Raw genomic sequence first — 12985 nt, forward strand, 5'->3', positions numbered from 1 at the left:
GGTGCCTGAATTCCAGACCATCACCCTTTCATAGACTACTCGCAATACAGTGCCAACCATTCTACTCTGTCTCTGGGGAAACTGCCATACACACGATTTACCCAACCTCTTCAAGATCTTTGAAAACTATGATAGCTCTTCTAAGTTTCATTGACTTCTAGAATCTGTAGAGCATGGGACAGAGGATGTTGAGCATGACCAACCCTGAATGTTACCCATCCCTTCCCCATTGCATGTCTCGCTGATGCTGAACTCATGGGACAGAGGATGTTGGGCGTGACAAACCCTGAGTGGTACCCATCCCTTCCCAAATTGCATGTCTCACTGATGCTGAACTCATGGGACAGAAGATGTTGCGCGTGACAAACTCTGAGTGGTACCCATCCCTTCCCTATTGCATGTCTTGCTGATGCTGAACTCATGGGACAGAGGATGTTGGGCGTGACAAACCCTGAATGTTACCCATCCCTTCCCTATTGCATGTCTCGCTGATGCCGAACTCATGGGACAGAGGATGTTGGGCATGACAAACCCTGAGTGGTACCCATCCCTTCCCAATTGCATGTCTTGCTGATGCTGAACTCATGGGACAGAGGATGTTGGGCATGACAAACCCTGAGTGGTACCCATCCCTTCCCTATTGCAAGTCTCACTGATGCTGAACTCAGTTTACATGCTTAGGCTTTGCTTTCCCTCAGGGTGAGGTGCTCTCAGGAGTCACTGTCCTACCCTGTCAACAGTCTGAAAGATCACACCCCAGCTGTGATGGAATTCTCAGGCTTGCTTTCAAGCACAGATGTTCAGCACATCTGTGTTGGCCCAGGTTAGCCCTGGCTTACATAGCCATGCCATAGTAATCATTAATGTTTCTGGCCGCTTGGAAGAATCCTTATTGGGACAGTGCAATGCAGATGCTGCTCTCTCTCTAGTCATCTTTTCCATAGCCTAGCTGGAAAGACCTGGGAGGGGATGCTCTGAAACTTGGCCGATAGTAACTGGAGGATTACCCATTATGCACTCTGCTCAGTTTTCCTTGCCTGGCCTCTACCATGATGCGGGGACAATTCTGACCCTGTCTGAAGCCCTGATGGTTTCTAACCTTGTCTCCAAAATCTGGCCTCCTCTATGCCTGGAGCTTCAGTCACCAGCCCCCTTCACCAGCTGTGGCCTTCCCCTCAATGCCTGCCCAACACAGTCTCTTCAGTGTGCTTGCTTTGTGCTTTGGGAGGCGCTTCTATGTCAGGGTCCCACCAGGAATGAGGGTACTCTACCAGAAAGGTCAAAGGCTTTGAAGTCAGAAGCCCCAAATTCAAATTCTACCTTGGAAGTTAGCTGTGTGACATTGGACATGTCCCCTCAATACCCAAAATGGAATGGAATTATTACTTGGAATGAATGGATTGCCTTGTGCACTAGAGGATTTCCTCATCTGCTCAGGTTGATTCAGTTACTGAGGCTAGGTCAGTCTTTGGGAAGTCAGACTTCTGAACTAGTTAACATTACCTGTCAACTTGCCATGGCCTAGAATCACCTGCACAGGGAGTCTGAATGAGCAATAATCTAGATCAGTTGGGCCTGTAGGCATGTCTGGGGGGAATTTCTTAAATTTAATTGATCAGAAAACCCAGACAACTGTGGGAAGCACCATTCTCTCTTGGGGGAGGCTGCTTGTTCTTTCCCAGATTCTCAGACCCAAAATAATCACACAGAAACTATATTATTTGCAATACTGTTTGGCTAATAGCATAAGCGTATTTCTAGCTTACTCTTATCTCTTAAATTAACCCATTTCAATAAATATGTGTATTTCCCCATGGCTGTGGCTTACTGGGTAAAGTTCTGATGAGTCTGTCTCTGGCAGAGGCTACATGGCTTCTCATTTGACTCCATCTTCTTTTTCCCAGCATTCAGATTATCTTTCCTGCCTAGCTCTATTCTGCTAAGCCACTGGTCAAAATAGCTCTTTTATTAACTAATGTCAACAAAACATATTCACAGCATACATCACCTCCCACATCACCTCCCTTTTTCTGTCTAAATAAGAAGGAAGGTTTTAACTTTAACATAGCAAGACTACATTTAACAAAACAGGTATCAAGCAAGAGTTAGAGTTATGACATTTATATCTACTTTATCTTTTATCATAACTAAGGAAATCTATAATTATAACTATCTATTCTTCACTTCCATCAAAGACTCCAGAAGGATATAATATTACCTAAGTAAACAGGAAGTACATTGTAAACAACTTCCAAAACTCTAGAATTGACAGAGACATCTTACTACCTGGACAGTCACCCAAAGTTGTATAACATGGGGGCATCCATCTTCAGCCTACAGGCCCATAGTATCTGGCAGACTTTTCCATGAATCAGGAAATTTCAAAGACAGTTCTACCTATATTGGCAGTTTGTCAGTAACTTTCTTCTGTGTCCTGCAGAATGTCTGGCAAACTCCTTCATGAAGCAGGAACCCTGAAGGACCATCTCACCTTTTTGAGGCAGCTTCAGCAGTCATTTTTCTGTGGGTCCTGCATGTCTAGTTTATACAGCATAACATCAAGCAGTCCAGGCAAGAGCAGTTTCTTGCCCAAATGGCTAGCAAACTCCATAAGGAGCCTCTTTGATGCCCATCTTCCTCTTGAAGTAGATTGGTGCTGCTAGGAGCAGATGTGTCACATTGTCATTGAAAGTCCTAACTTCTTAAAACATTTTAAATGCTATATTCTGAAGGTCTCTGAAAGGTCTGAAGAATATCCATCTGAAATCTATATCTATATCTATATCTATCTATCTATCTATCTATCTATCCAGAAAACCTAACATGTCTATAAACTTGACTGTTGTAGATGACTATCTATTAACCTGTATTTTTAAATTATCCATTACATTTTTAAATGAACCACACAATCACAATACCTTAATCAAGAGCAGAAAAATACATATAGCAAGATTGACCTAAAACTTGTTTCAATAGACCAGGGTCCATACCAATGCAAATTATTCATATCTATATCATATCCCCCTTTAAATGTAAGCAAACATTTATAAAAATTATTTAGGGAATTTGGGCATATTTCTCTCCAAATTGCTTTCTGCTTTTTGTTGGGTGAAGTAATTTTTTGGGAGTGTTCATAGAAACCTCTTTTTGGGGGAGGGGTCTTGGTCCATCAAACCACATTAGTCTGGAAGGATTTCACAGGTTCTCATCCTCTGTGGAAACAAAAGAAGAACCTCTTTTCCAAAGCAACAAATCCTTAGACTCAAATTCTGAAGTCATGATACTTCTAAAAGATATATGTTGGTTTAGCTTAGCTGTCTATACAATGAAATGTCTCTCTGTACTTAGCTTCTTCACAGTTAAAAAATTCAAAGAAAGCACATAATCCTGAATTTCTGTATATTTTCCATCTTTATGTGGCTTTTTTTACTCCTTTTAATCTATGACTGTCTTACTCTGTCTCTTCAAAGACTTTATTTTTTTAATGATTTACCTCTATTTATAACTCTTTATACTCTTTTCCTTTTCTCTCCTAAGCCTACGTACATTTATCCAACACTGTGGGCCATCTAGAAATCTCTTCCATCTGGATTTGTCTTTATTGCATATGTAATTATTTTCTGATCAGGAGTGGCTTCTTTATTAACCAACGGCAATAAAACATATTCACAGCATATATCACTTCCCACATCAGTTCCCTAGGCATGGGTTCCTGAACAGAATAAAGCCAGAAATAAAGAGGAGAAAGCTAGCTGAAACCAAACAAACCAGATGTGTTTATTCTCTCTCCGCTCTTGACTGTGGATGTGACATTATTAGCTGCCTGAGTTCTCCTGAAGCATAGACTGTGACTGGGAGTTCTAAGCCAAAGGAACCCTTTCTTCTAAACTTGTTTTTTAAAAAAATTTTATTATTTAACTATTTATTTATTTATATATTTATTTTGGTCAATATATTTTATCACATCATTGGACATGAACTAGAACGTGTAATAGTTATATATTAAAAAAAAGTTGGGAGAGTTAGCCAAGGCCAACAGAGTTGATTGCATACCTTCATTTGAAGGGAAATTCCAGCTAGTTCCTTCTGTCCACCTTTTCCCAGTGCTCCAAGCCTAGACTGTTCTCACAGAGGAGCAACTGACACCTTTCTCAGTCTCATCAGCTTGTCAACAAGATTCAGGGACATGTGCCAGGAGCAGAAAAAGAACCTTTTTCTCGGTAGTCCTTTCCCCACTTAGATTCCAGACAACGGGAAGAGCATGATGTCAGCACTTCATACTGAGGTGAATTCAGAAGGAATTGGGACCATATGTGTTATAAGCATCCATATTAATGACCTGAAACATAAAGCAAACTGGCAAGGCCACATAGATAACAGTTCTGTTCTTCCTTGGACAGGAGATGGTGCAGAAATTTAAGATTTCAGTAAACATCTCCCTTCTGTATAGAAATCCCCAGCCTGGGACTCAGATCTGATTAAGTGAGCCAGGTCTACATTTATTATGGTATATTGCTAACATTTTTCAGTGTTCAAAAGTGACTGGTGTCTCTGCGGATCTGGTCGGTTCCTGGCAGCCATGTATTTGGCAGCTTGTTGTAATCGAGGCTGCCAAATGCTGGAAGGACGCTCCAGCCTGCGGCTTTCAATCTGGGGAGGGTGCTGTCCCCCACCAGGCCCCTTCCCAAGGTGTCCATATCCTGCCTATGGTGTATTTACATCTGTTTGTTTTGAAACTGTACCAGAGGGGATGCAACCACATCCCTTTGCCATGTTCAGCTTCTGCAGTAAATGTCTGGGGACCTGTGCTGGGGACCTGTGCACAGATTCACAACCTCTGTCTGTCTGTTCTTCTTCTTCTTCTTCTTCTTCTTCTTCTTCTTCTTCTTCTTCTTCTTCTTCTTCTTCTTCTTCTTCTTCTTCCTCTTCTTCCTCCTCCTCCTCCTCCTCTTCCTTCTCCTCCCCCTTCTTCTTTTTTTTAAAGAAGTCACTTCATACATAGTGCCTTAATCAGAAAATCACATTCAAACATAACCTGTTGGATGGATTATTAGAAAATATTAATTCTTTAGAGACCATAGAGTCTACATCCCTGTTCAAATCTTAAACTGAATGATATTATTTGACTGAAAGGTTCATGCAAATGAGCCTGTCCCAATGGTACCTGATTCACACTTGTTTGTCACCACTGTATTTACTTAGGGGGACAGTCTGTCACTTAGCATGTGGGTGCTGGCTAAAAAAAGTAACTTTAAGGAATGTTTGCCAGGACTGCATGGAATATGTGACCATGGCTGCAGCACGTGCTCCTCCATGCCTTGGAACATGTGACAATGGCTGGAGCACGTGCTCCTCCAGACAAGGGATGATTGATTTTTTTTTTTTGACTCCAGAAGCCAGTAAGTGAGTGTGTCTAAGCATGGGTGTACTGCCCAGTGAACAGCATTTTCTTTCTCTTTGTTTAATTTAGGTAGAGCACTTGCCTAGCATGAGTGAAGCCCTGGGTTTGGTCTTTGTCACTGCCAAACCAACAGCAAGGAAAACTCAAACATTTAGACACATAGGTGTGACAGTTTGAATAGGAATGTCCCCCTAGACTCACGTGTCTGAATATTTAGCCCATAGGGAGTGGCACTATTAGGAGGTGTGGCTTTGTTGGAGGAAGTGTGTCACTGTGGGAAGGCTTTGAAATCTTATATACTCAGGCCACATCCAGTGTGACACAGCCTCCCCCTGCTGTCTGTGGATGTAGGACTCTCAGCTCCTTCTCCAGCACCATGAATGCACCATGCTTCTCGCCATGATGATAATGGACTAAGCCTCTGAAACTGTAAGCCACTCGATTAAATGCTTTCCTTTATGAGCATTTCCATGGTCATGGTGTATTTTCACAGCGATAGAAACTGTAAAACAAAATTTAATCATATTTCTCTCAACAGGGCAAGAGGAAAGTGCCAACAACTACGTTAGCCAAGGGTTTACACACACCGATTAGTCTTTTTATTTACTCTTCCTACTCTTCTTCCCGCAATTGTCTCCAGAAGCGGCCACCCTTCCTCTGCTTCCTCAGAGGGTAGCTTGGCCTGGCTGACTCTGTTGGGTGTAGCCCTAGCAATGTTTGCCCCTTTTTTGTTTGTTTGTTTGATTGGTTTGGTTTGGTTTTGTCAAGACAGGGTTTCTCTGTAGCCTTTGGAGCCTGTCCTGGAACTAGCTTTTGTAGACCGGGCTGGCCTCGAACTCACATTTGTCCACCGGCCTCAGCCTCCTGAGTGCTGGCAGCACCTCTTTCCTTTAGCTCACAAGAGGTGCTGCTTCTACACGACCATTGATTTTTCTTCTGTGGAATCTTCCAACATCAGAAATTCTTCTTTCGTTTTCGTCATTAAGCTTTTTTTTTAGAGTTCATTAAAGAAATGAAGTGTTGCAGTAGACAGACAGAGAGACAGACAGATTAATGAAGACCAACCACCATCTCCTCAGACCCAGCACTGTACCCTACACTGTTATCCCCATAGCCAAGATTTTTGATAGACAGAGCTACACAGTCTGCCTGCTTTCTTCTTTATGAAATTCAACAAGAAAAATAAGTTCTTCTAGAAGAAAAGGCAAAAGTAGAGAATAAGAAACATGCCTCTTTATAAGATAAGAACCTGACTTTTTTCTTTCTTACCAGGTAGATTTTCTTAAGCTAGGAATGCAGAAACAGTCTAAGAAAGAAGGGTTTGTTGTGGTTCCCAGGGCCAATGGGGCACACACCATCATGGTGGGGAGCAGAGCAGCAGGGGCCTGAGGCTGGTCCGGCAAGCGGGAAGCAGAGACATCTCCTTTCCTCCTCACACAGAAAGCAGAAGGAAGGAACAGGAAGTAGAAATGGAGTATAAACCCCCACACCCACCCATAGTGATAAACTTCTTTCAAAGGCTCTAGCTGCTAAAGGTTCCATAACTTCCCCCAAACAGTCCCACCAACTGGGCATCAAGTGTGCAAATGTGCGAGCCTGCAGAGGCGGGGTATTTCTAACTCGATCACCATATTCCAGAGGTATAATATTCTCTCTCTCTCTCTCTCTCTCTCTCTCTCTCTCTCCCTCTCTCTCTCTCTCTCTCTCCCTCTCTCTCTCTCTCTCTCTCTCCTTCTCTCCCTCTCCCTCTCCCTCTCCTTCTCCCTCCCACCTCTCATTTTTTTTTTTTATCTTTCGAGACAGGGTTTCTTTGTATAACAGCCCTAGCTGTCCTGGAACTCGCTCTGTAGACCAGGCTGACCTCGAACTCATAGAGATCTGCCTGCCTCTGCCTTCCGAGTGCTGGGATTAATGGCATGTGCCTCCACCACCTGGATGGCTGCAGAGCTTATTTCTTAAGGCGCATTATTGAAATACAGAGTAGAAAATGCATATAAATTCCTGCTTACTAGGGACTGAAGAGATGCCCCAGTCAGTAAAGCACTTGCTCTGTGCCCTTGTTGGTGCTTGTCAATATGATACAAGCTAGAATCATATGGGAACAGTGTCTCCTTAGATAGCTCATGGGTGGGTCTGCTAGGATATTTTCTTTTTTTTTGGTGTTTTCGAGACAGGGTTTCCCTGTAGTTTCTAGAGCCTGTCCTGGAACTAGCTCTTGTAGACCAGGCTGGCCTCGAACTCAGAGATCTGCCTGCCTCTGCCTCCCGAGTGCTGGGATTAAAGGCGTGCGCCACCACCGCCCAGCTAGGACATTTTCTTGATTGATGATTGATGTGGGAGGGCCAACCGCACTGGAGAAAGTACCACCTCTGAGCAGGTGGCCCTGGGCTCTGCGGTAGAGCAGGCTCAGCAAGCCAGCAAGCAGCTTTCCTTCATGGCCTCTGCTTCACTTCCTGCCCAGAGGTTCCTTGTTGAGGACCAGCCTCCACAAAAATACTTACCAGAGTAGGGGCATGGGAATTAAAGAAATATAAGTAAAGATATTATGAAGACACATAACAATAATAATACAGAAAACATAGAATCAGGAGGGCCTTCCAGTGACTGAAGTCCTGAAATCCCCAAATCCACCTGCGTTTATTTTTCCACAGCTTTTATACCCCACATAAAAAGGAGGGGGTAGGTAACAAAAGACTGTATTAACATAATATGAAGGATAACTCACACAGTCAATGGTTTTCTCATTCTGAGTCATCGAATCATTAGCATTCTGTAGTCTAGGTAGATGAAGGTACTCTAGATCTCAGGACCGCTCCTCCCCAGGTGACTTCATAGTTACAAAAGAAGGAGGAGAAGTATGTTTGCATATTCTGACCACCTGTCAGGATGGCATGGACTGAGGCCCACAGTTCTTGCCCTGAGGTTCTTGCCCCAAGGTTCCTTCCCTGACTTCTCTCTATGGTGTACTATAAGCTATAAGCTGAAATAAACCCTGTCCTTCCCAAGTTGCTTTTGGTCATGGTGTTTTATTACAACAACAGAAAGCAAACACACTGCGTGCACATGAGGACTTGAATTGGATCCCCATGGTGACGTACACTTGTGAGCCCAGTGCTGCGGAGGGGACATAGGTTGATGCCCGGGGCACACTGGCCTGTCACTAGCCTACTTCCAGGGGAATGAGAGACCCTATCTCAGAAACCAAAGCAACCAAACAACACAAAGGGAATGATGCTAGAGGTTGGGGTGCTCTCTCGAAGAGAATGATTTTAAGTACTCTACTTCCCTAGAAGACTCGAGAGGCTCTCCTGCCCCAGTCCCTCTCAGAGTCCTGAATGAGGTATTTTTTCCCAAAACAACCACGAGTTCTATATACCTGAGCGTGATTTCTACCCACACCACCGGCTTCGATTGATGAGTTTTTCCCATTCTGCTATGGTTGCTTCTCTTAGTTAAAATTGTGTTTGAACTGACCCAGGATCAGTCCGCCAGTGCTAGCACTGCACACTCTGTGCGGTGCATTTGACTGGGGGCCCAGGGCCCCTCAGATTCTTCTTTTTCCTTTTTTCCTATTTCTTTTCTTTTCTTTCCCCTAGCCGTAAAAGGCCGCTCAGAGTGACTTCTGGTCTCTCTGACTTCTGAATCACCCCCAACTGGATCTAGCCAGGCCATAGTATACCACCTGGGGTCAGGGAATGCCTGGCCAGGGGTCCTGTCGTGTTTGCGCTGATTTGCACCCCACCTGTAGGAGGAGACGTCCCATTATAGGCCTTGTGGTGTTTCGCGGGTTTTCACAGTTTCAGCTGTGAGTAACAAGCCATCCGTGTCTGTCCCCCCTGAGATGGAAGCCTTTTAGAGGCCCCACACCCCCAGGCTTTAAATGCCCTACTTCTCCAGCTCGTACCCTCACTTTGCTGGTGTTCTCCAGCTCCACTTTTATGAGAGTTTTCTAACTATTGTCAGCGCACAGGCAAATGGACCCTGCCATGGCTACTGCTGCCAACAAGATTGGTCGGATCCACCAGGTGGCTTTTTTCAATTCCAGACTTTTGCTCCACAAGATGGCTTTTTTTTTTCAGTTCCAGCCTTTTGCTCTCCTCTGTGGCTTGTGGCATGGCAGTTCAGCGGCAGGGCGGATCACACCTCTAGGTCTCTCTTATAAGAGAGACCTTAAAATCCCTGCAGCTCAAAAATTGTGGCTTTTCCATACAACATGTGACTGCTGCCATTTTGACTGGGGTCAGGTGACTTCACCGCCATCCTGGCTGAGAGCCAGGTCAGGTGACCAAGTCCTGCCATCTTTACTGAGGTATTTCCTGCCTGGTTTCCCAGTGTGATTTTGCCGCCATCTTGGCTGAGAGCCAGGTCAGGTGACCAGGTTCTCCCATCTTTACTGAAGTATACCTTGCCTTGTCCCCTGGTTTACTTATGTTTTTTTCTCTTTCACTAAATTCCTCTTGCTGACTCTGTTGCATGTGTGTTTTGTGCAGTGGCATGCCTTTGGTAGGGCCCACCAAGAGCATCCACTTTCCCCAATTCCTGTTCACTCTCTGTGTGTTCAAAAATGTAACTTAAATGCACCTATGCTTATTTCAGACTACAAAACCAATAAGCCTCATGTTTTAAATTGGAATGTACTTTTTAGTTTCTTAATCCAACCCTGCTTTAAAATATGTTAAGCTGTTCTCTACTATTGTCAGTTCTGCTGTTAACCTTCTACTGTAAGCAGTTTTTTCTTCTTTCTGTCTTTTTACAAGTGTAAATTTTACCTGTTGAGAGCCAGTGCAGTCAAGCTCAGACTCAGCTCTCCAGGATGATTCTATACTATAGTTACACCTAATAAACAGCCCTCAACTGCTCAGAGATCTGGGAAATATGACATTTAAATATTTAATCATTAAAACCTTTCCATAACAAAGAGAGACAGGTTGGCTCCTGGCAGCCGCATTCTATTCTCTCCAAAGAAGACAGAAGACAAATGGGCACAGAACAACGTCCATCTGCAATTTGCTTCAACTGCCAAGCACTGACTATTGGGCAAAACTGCCTTTCATCTAAACTGAAGATCTCCAGAATCACCAGAATCGATAGCCTAGCTGCTCAGGTCAAGGTAGGCTTGTCTTCCTACAGATGTCTTAGCCCACAGGATCTTCTGGAGCCTGGCAGACCCTGTATTAAACAGCAAAAGGCAAATGTGACCTTCAGCAACCATGGAGGACCCTAAGAAGTAGCTCTAGGTGTCAACTAAGTAAGTTCTCTGTCATTTTTAATCAGTAACTCAAGTAAAATTTTATCCTTCTCAAAGATCTCTGATGCAGTTTGAGAGCTGAGAGGTTTTGTCAGTTTAAAAGGACAACCTCACCAAACAAATTTCAGTAAAATACAAATACAAGACCTGCAAGTTTTAAAGGTGTGAGGACAAATACAAGTTATCAATTTTCTCTTTCATGCTGCCTTCCATAGTCTTAAAAATACTTTTCATTGTGCAAAAATATCTGTCAGTCATTCTGACATGAATATGCTACTGTTTATACAATGTATATGTCTAAAACTTCTGTTTTCACAAACCCAAAGAATTCTTGTGAGTTCCAGGGAGCTGAATTGAAGGATTCACCTTAAATAGGTTAGATACACCCCCCCTCAATTCCCTGGTCCTAATTTTTCCCCTTAACGTAACATTGTCCTCTGTTCTGCCAATATCTTAAACAGGTGTAAGAGACACCAGACATTTCCATACCACAAACACTGGACAGGAGCAAACCAACTATGCCAGGATGTGACCAGCACCCAGCCTTCTCAGGTTCCCCCCAAAGACAACACCCACAAATAAGCAGGAAGAAGTCTTGAGAATCCACCGCCCCAATTCCTTTAACCTGTGGTGCCTAACCTCCCATCTTTTTTATTATGAAAAAGAGATGGGAATGTAATGGTTGTTCTGTCTCTTTAAGAGACAAGCCATGCCCACTTTTTTGCTGCTTGCAGTCTTAGTCTCTTTTCTCCCTCTCCCTCTAGGAGAGGCAGTTCTGTCTCTCCCTCTGCTCTCCTCTCTCCTTTCTCCCTCCCTCCCTCCCTCCCTCCCTCCCTCCCTCCCTCCCTCCCTCCCTCCCTCCCTCCCTCCCTCCTTCCCCCTCTCTCTCTCTCTCTCTCTCTCTCTTTCTCTCTCTCTCTCTCTGCCTCTCTGTTCTTCTCCCCCTCTCCCTTCCCTTTCATAATCACTAAATAAATATTCAACCTCACTCTACATGGTGTGTCTGTCTGTCTCTCACCTGCCACCCACATGGCTTGCTGCAGGGGATGCTCCAGGGACCAGCCACCTTCCAAGACCTGCCTCGTGTCTCATGTGCTGTCCCTGCCTGGGACTGGCTGCTCTTGGGACCAGCTGCCCCCTGCCTGCAGGGAATCCGCAGCAATTTTTAATTTTTGCATTACAATAATCCCAAAAGCTTAAACACAAAGAATGCCATGTTTGGCTGCTACCTTCCACAGTCACACTGAGAATGTCAGCCTCTACTTTGGCATTCTTTCAATGGCCTCAGCGGCAGTCTCTGACAATACCTTCATTCACCTCCTGCAATCAGCATCTCATGTGATCTCTCTGTGATGTGTTATTCTGATGACCAATGTTGTCTTAATAAAATTGTTTCTTCCTTCAGTTATCAAGAAGCAATATGACCAAGCAACGTGTGACCCCAAACCTGCAGTTCCAGATGTTGGGGAGGCTGAGGCTGGAGAATCAAAAGTTCAAGTCCTGCCTGGGTTCGAGTTCACTATCAGCTCTATTGCCCATATATACATATGTGTATACACACATATATGTTATGTATTCACATATAACACACACATTTCCTATGCATACATATACCACACATATGTTACATGTATGTAACACATATAATACACACACACGCATATAGGAGATATAGATCAGCGGTAGAATTTGCCAAGCAAAAGCAAGGTCCTGGGTTTCATCCTAAATAAAAATGAAATTATTATTTTTTTAAAAAGAGGAAAAAAAATAAGAGCAACCTGGCTTTCCTCATTTGTTCTATCTTAGTGCGTTTGTGGTTTCAGTGGCTCATTATTTGCTGATTCTGCTCTGCTTCTGACTCTGCCTGTCTCTGAGGTCCTGTTTTGCTAACTGTTTCCCATCTTTGCAGTTGTTGGGCAGTAAGAATCCACATGTTCAAGACAAGAATTCTGTCTCATCCTCAGACAGAATTCTTGTAACTCTGCTCCTGAGTCATTCCACCTTCACCGGTGGATGTAGTTTGGCATCTGACTGTGTATTGTCTCTTTTAATTCCTTCACTTCACATCCCTTTGTCCATCTCCATAGCAACCTTTGTTCTGTTTGGGAAGTCTCTGCTCCTCCATAGCCCTTTATTCTACTTTAAACCATCTCCTAATCATATGCCAAGCACTTTGAAGCTTGTGAAGACCCTCCCCATGAGTCTCTTGGCATCTCCTGATCCCTTCCATGCTGCTTTATTGTGAATATTTCATTTGCACTCCAAATGAATACATGGAGCTTTACAAATATTATTTCTTTCCATGACGTAATCTCTAAACTTCAAGAAGACAGATC

This window comes from Arvicola amphibius, chromosome 13 (assembly GCF_903992535.2).
Source record: "Arvicola amphibius chromosome 13, mArvAmp1.2, whole genome shotgun sequence".
Lineage (NCBI taxonomy): Eukaryota > Metazoa > Chordata > Mammalia > Rodentia > Cricetidae > Arvicola > Arvicola amphibius.